Here is a 7,023-nt window from a genome sequence, read left to right as displayed (position 1 = left end):
TAGTGCCTTGACTGAGTCAGATTAGTGTTCAATTTAAGCCAAAATTCCAGGCCAATACTGTCAGGCAGCATAGAGGAAACTGCAAGGTTGGAGTGTCAGCTTTCAGATGGATTGTTAAACTGAGGCCATTTTTGTCTTCTCAGCTAAATGTGAAGCACCATTTCAAAGGTGCACTATACACTGCCCAATCAACACTACACATGCAGATTAGCTGGTCATTATCACATTGACCTTCACTAGAGCTTGCTTTGTGAAGATTGGCTCCTGTATTTTCTTTCAATTTTGTCTGCACTTCAGAACACTCCTATGGCTGCAAAGACACTTTAGGACCAGAGGTCTCTCTACAAATACAGGTTCTATTTGCTTTCCCAAAACATCCAATTTGGAGCAGTACTTCAACAGGTGAAGACTCATCTACATTGGTGAGACCTGTTGTAAATTGGGGGACTGCTTTGTCGAGCGCCTCTGCTCTATCCACAAGTGGGACTTCCTGGTGGCCAAACATTTTAATTCCAGTTCCTATTTTTGTTGCAACATGTTGGTCCATGGCCTCCTCTTGTATCCAGATGAGGCCACCCTCAAGGTGGAGGAGCAATATCTTTTATTCCATATGGGTAGGCTCCAATCTGATGGCATGAATATTGACTTCTCCTTCTGGTAAACAAATCTCTACTCCTGCCCCGCCCTCTTCCTCGATTCCCCACTGAACTTTTACCTCTTCTCACCTGTCTATTACTTCCCGCTGGTCTCTTCCTTCTTCCCTTTCTCATGTGGTCCTCTCTTCTTTCCTATCAGATCCCTTCTTCTCCAGCCCTTGATTTTCCCACCCACCTGGGTTCATCTATCACCTTCCAGCTAGCCTCCTTCCCCTCTCCCCTCTCCTGTCTGACCCGTTGAGTTTCTCCAGCATTTTGCATGTGTTACTTCAACAGGAAAACAGGGTTCCTCCTAAGCTCTCCATATCATTCCTCACTGTTAACCAGCCTTCCTTCCACATTGACAACGCCTTTGGAACCAATAAAAAGGTCCCAATTTCAAATCCCCCACCCCTACCTATCCACATCTGAAGATGCAGCGGTTAAAATACCAGACTAATAGCCTTGTGGTCTGGAACTAACAATCTTGAGATGTTGGTTTCAAATCCTTGCCTAATCATATGTAGAATTAAAATGCAATTAGTGTTCTTACATTTCAAATGAGAAAGCATTAATAACAATGACCATAAAAAACCACCAGAGTGCTGATAAGGGATAACTGATTCACTTATATCCCTCTTAAGTGTTAGGGGCAGGAGCTTCTGGCTCTGTTTTACTATTCACCTAGTTTATGGTTCAGATTCTACCTTTAGGGGAGGGGATCTTGCTATTCTTGCCCAATCTGGTCTATATGCAGCCCCAGACCCACAACAATGTAGTTGATCTTAAATCCCCTTTGAAATGGCTTAGCAATAATCATGGAAAGCCAATAAATGCTGGCATTGCCAATGAAGTCACATTGTGAAAAAGGTGATTTAATAACTCTGGTGAGGTACAATAGCTATAACAGATTCCAGGTTTATATTCAAGTTTCAAGTTTAATCCTGGAAAAAAATAACCATCTTTCTTACAACCTTTGCTAAAAAGGTAGGTGAACTTTTAGCAGAATTTACTTAATTCTTAATACTGGGAAGCAATTGCAGGGCAGGGATTTATCTGTATTGCAGTTCATTGCATGGAACATTGTTTCTTCATAACAGGTTGATTCAGAAGTAATTGCATCTTCTGATTTTAGCCACCCTCCCTGTGGTCAAGAAGGCAGGTGCTGGTTTGACATTTACTTATTGCAATGCTACCAAGCCTGTTAACTCAGCACAATAGGCAAGCTCACTTTCTACAATTTTTGTGGCATCACCATATGCGTGATTAGAAGCAATCCACATTTATGAACTACTTCATAATGTGCTATGGTGCTAATGGGGAAAAGACAATAACTTCCCTGGAGATTCCTACGCGTGACCTGGAGCAGAATGACTGACTCATCCTTACTCAAGTACTGCAATTAACATCTGCAGTATCTAATTACAACTGGTAACTCATAGATCTCCATGATTAAATCAGAGACCGCACGTCACTTCAAAACAATTCAAATGAGGGAAAGAGTCTTAGTACTTAATATAGAAAAAGGAACTGTAATTATCAATTTTCAGTTCTGTACAATTACATAAGACATTAAATTAGCTAATGTCTCTTTTTCTGGTTCAGAGCTTTGAAAATGACATCAGTAAAAATGCAAGCAGCTGTAAATATCTCAGCTCAATTTACCCTCACGTTATCTTTAATCGCTTAATAATCAATGAACATCACTACTGGTCATTAAAGCTTTCTCTCCCCCAAGGATTTGACTAAATTCTTTCAGGTTTAATATGTATATAAATGACCTGAGCCGGTAAGTTTGCAGATGATACAAAGATTGGTGGTATTTGGAGAGTGTAGATGTCTTGCAAATAATACAAGGCAATATAGATCAGTCGTAGATGTGAGTGGACAAATGACAAATGGAGTTCAACCTGGCCATATGTAAAGGTGTTGTACATCAGTAAGTCAAATGTAAAGAGACAATACTCTGTTAGGGGCAAGACCCTCAACGTGGTTAAAGAGCAGAGGGTCTAAGCTAATAGCTTCCTGAAAGCATATGAAGGAATATGATATATTTGCCTTTATTAGTGGAAGCAATAGTCAGGAAATTATGTTGCAGCTTTATAAAACTCTAGTTAGGCTCCATCTAGAGTATTGCATAAAGTTCTGGTGGCCCCATTATAGGAACGATTTCAAGGCTTTGGAGAAGGTGCAGAAGAGGTTTACCAGAATGCTGCCTGGATTAGAGGGCATGTATTATAACAAGCAGCTAGACAAAGTTGGGTTTCTCTGGAGTGGTGGAGGCTGGGGAGAGATATAATAGAGGTTCATAAGATTATGGGAGCCATTGATAGAATAGACAATTTCTTTTTCCCAGAGTTGAAATATCAAATACCAGGGGGCATACATTTAAGATGAGAAGTGGAAATTTCAAAGAAGATGTGAGTGGCAAGTTTTGTTTTTACACAGAGTGGTGGGTACCTAGAATGTGCTGACTGGGGTGGTGGCAGAGGAAGATACAGTAGGGACATTTAAGAGAGAAAGACATATGAATGTAAGGAAAACTGAAGAATATGGATGTTGTATAGGCATAGATATTAGTTTAGTTGGCCAGTTGATTAAAAATTTATTTGGTTCAGCACAATATTGTGGGCCAGAGAGTCTGTTCCTGCACTGTATTATTCTTTGTTCAAAACTTTGTCCAAGTTGCACTAAGATCTCTTAATGAGAAAGCTGTGGGTTCAGTTTCCACTCCAGAAACCCAGGCTGTCCTTCCAGAGAGGGAGTGCTACACTGTCAAAGGTGCCATCTATTTGATAATATTTGAAAACCAGGGAAACATCTGAGGGGTATGTAAGTGACCTCACAGACCCTACTAAATGGGCATGTGATTTACCCCTTAATTCTTGGTAGGGAAACACCAAAGCCTTTAAGCGGAGAATCCTACAAAAGTTAATGGATTCGGCCCAGTATGTCATGGGTAAAACCCTCTCAACAATTGAGAACATCTACATGAAACATTGCTGCAGAAAAGCAGCATACATCATCAAAGATCCTCAGCACCCAGGCAATGCTCTTTTCTCATTGCTGCCATCAGGAAGAAGGTACAAGTGCCTCAGGACTCACACCACCAAGTTCAACAAAAGTTACTACCCCTCAGCCATCAGGCTCTTGAGCAAAAGGGGATAACTACACTCATTCTATTTCTGGTGTTCCCACAACCAATGGTCTCACTTTAAAGGCTCTTTATCTTACTCTTTCATGCTTGTTATTTACTTATATCTGCATTTGCACAATTTGTTGTCCATTGATCCTGCTTACAGTTACTGTTCTATAGATTTGTTAAGTATGCCCACAGAAAAAGAATCTCAGGGTTGTATGTGGTGACAGGTATGTACTCTGATAATGAATTTTACATTAAACTTTGAATTATTTACCAACACTGTTTACACACTCACAATCCTGACTATGGGATACCTCTGTGCACGTCAGCAGTTCTTCATCATAAGTTAAATAAACTACTTCAATGCAAGTCTCTCTTTTAAACTTGGTGCAGGCAACTTGAGACATTTCTCATTGACCTGTTGACAAAGCATAAGGACATTGGGAAAATGGAATTTGGCTCAAACTAGGGCAGGAGCATGAGTTGCAGATGATGTCCAGTTTACAAGGACAGAACAAGGCCATTCCAGCCCGGACTGTGTTCGAATACTCTGTATAGCCATGAGTAATGATTTGAGTAGTCGAGCCTCACAGTCTGAACCAAGCTAAAATTGGATCAAGAAATTACAAGTCCTTGATTTAAGTCAGTGTCTAATGTGTTGTAGTTGCTCTGCTCAGCAGCAGGTAAACTAAAGCTGGTCAAAGAAGAGCAAAGTTACACTGGATGTCTGAGTGGCAGCATTGATAAGACAGCCATATCTTAAGAATGAAACGGGGTTCTAAAGAGTGAAGATCAAAGGGATTGAGAGTGACTAAAATAACTTGTCACTCTTATTTAAAATATTGTCATTTTTTAAACATCCTTGCAAGAGACAAGGTGAGCCCTAGTTTAATGCTTCATCTAAAGGAATGAATTTCATATCACTATCCAGCAATCTCTCTCCTCCGCATGCAGGACCATTGTTAAGGATGGATAAGTCAATGTTGCAAGGAATGACCTGTTTAAATGCATTTATCCTGCCATTATGCAAGAGTGGCTTGGGTATCATTAAATTACTTGTTACCATTAACTATTCCAAGTCACTGGGTAAACAGGGGATCAGAGGATAGAAACCAGCATACTGAGGTAATGAAATCAGGAGGCAGGGTGAAAAGGAATGCATTAATTTTACACAAGAGAAAATTCAATATCAGGTGCCACACTGCAGCTTGCTGCAAGTTGATTAAATATTTAAAATTAAGAACAAATTGGAAACCAGACATAACAATACCTTTTTAAAAAAATAAATTGTAACATACTGCTTGGTCGTTGATTACACATCTACGTTCCGCCACTCGACATTTTCAAAGGATATTGCACTTCATGGGATTCACTATGGCATTCAAGTTATGCTGTAGTGTTTGATCTATTCTTCATTTTCAAGCTCCAAGTGCTGATAATGCATAATGACAGCTTTGTCTCAATAAAGGCTAGTAGACTTCAATGTTTTCCAGTTCCTTAAATATTATTTGTTGTGGAATACAAAAGGAAAGCCTACAATTTATTGGGATCACATTCCTCACTTGATCAAGAGATGTATGAAGATTTTAAGGAACCAAATTTTAATCCTTCTCAGCCGTTCCAACATATCGCAAGACACTCTGCTAGGAACCAAGGACCTACCAGGGACAACCTACAATTCTCAAAATGATTTACAAAAACTAATTTTTGGAAATTAGATTGGTAATTTCCACTCTCCCTTCCCCACCCAACAACTTTTTGCTAAATTAGAGGATGAATGTGAGGCTTTTGGAATCATTTTAATTCAAAAACAAAATGCTGCAGATGCAAAAATGATGTACATACTCAGCAAGTTAGTAACTTCTCTAGAGAAAGAAACAGCCTTAATATTAAGGAAATTTCTATGGCTGTGATAATAGTGAGTTCTGATGAAAGGTCAAGGACCAGATACATCAACTGTTTCTCTTTCATGTCAGCTGCTCTCCCAATGTATTTCCAGCATTTTCTATTTACAATCGTCTCACTTTTAACTTTTATTATTTATCCTTGGTAAAAAAAAATTGTTGGTAATTCAAAATTCTAAAGTTCAAAGTACATTTATTATCGAAGTATGTATATATTGTACAATCTTGATATTCATCTCCTGACGGGCAGCCAGAAAACAAAGAACCCCAATAGAACCTATTAAAAAAGACCCTCAAAACACCCAATGTACAGAGAAAAAAAATCATGCAAATAATAAACGCAAGCAAATAGTGCTCTGAACTGACGTCCACAGAGCCTTAGCTCAGCGCAGAGCTGAGCAGTGAGCTGAACTAGCCCGTCCTTTAACTTGGGCCCTGATACTCTGATCTTTTCTATCCAGCCCTGTGACTAAATCATCCAAACATTGGGTTCAGTCACTTCGGTACACTCTGGGGCCTGGACCCCACCGCCTCAATTCCGGCTGTATTTTACCTTTCCAATTTAGCACAGAACTTAAATTGATCAAACCTCGGATCTTCTTTGCTCTAAGGGATGGGCCCGTTGCCTCACCTTGGTTCTGCCACTTTGAATTCCAAGTCCAAATGAAAGTTATAGGCAATTGTGTGATAATTGTTCACCAGAAAATATGATTAACAAAACAATTAGTTGTTTTCTTTGCTTCATTGACCACCAGCCAGAAATCGTTGAGATTCACCAGCTCCATCTTATTTAAAAGTATGCCAGCTATTTTCTCCCATCTTTATTCACACCAACTATCCTCTCACAGATCACACCCAACCACCTATTCAGAAGTGCGGAGGAAGAGTAAGATGTTGTATGATATTTCAGGTTATATGTTATGAAAGGGAGACACAAGAGACTGCAGATGCTGGAATATAGAGTGTAAAAAAAACACAAAATATTGAAGGAAGACTGCCAGACAGAGAGTCTGCAGAGGCAAATGGATGGCTGATGCTTTGGGTCAAGACTCTTCATCAGAATTGAGTGTAAACAGGAAATAGCTAATATAAAGAGGTGAAAGGGATTGGTGAAGCAGAGGTGGCCAAGCGATAAACCCCAGAAGGGGAGCAGTTAGAGAGGGTCTCCCAGAACTCTTGTTGATGAGAGGAGAGTGGGCATAACTTGGAGAAACTTTGCACAGGGTAGTAAAATGGAAACACAAGAGATTACAAATGCTGTTATCTGGGGCAAAAACAATCAAATTGCTTGGGGAACTCAGCAGGTCGAATAACATCTGAGAAGGCAAAAGGTTGGTCGACT

This window comes from Hypanus sabinus, chromosome 16 (assembly GCF_030144855.1).
Source record: "Hypanus sabinus isolate sHypSab1 chromosome 16, sHypSab1.hap1, whole genome shotgun sequence".
NCBI lineage: Eukaryota > Metazoa > Chordata > Chondrichthyes > Myliobatiformes > Dasyatidae > Hypanus > Hypanus sabinus.
The sequence above is the reverse complement of the archived record's forward strand: the minus strand, read 5'-3'. Positions refer to the sequence as shown.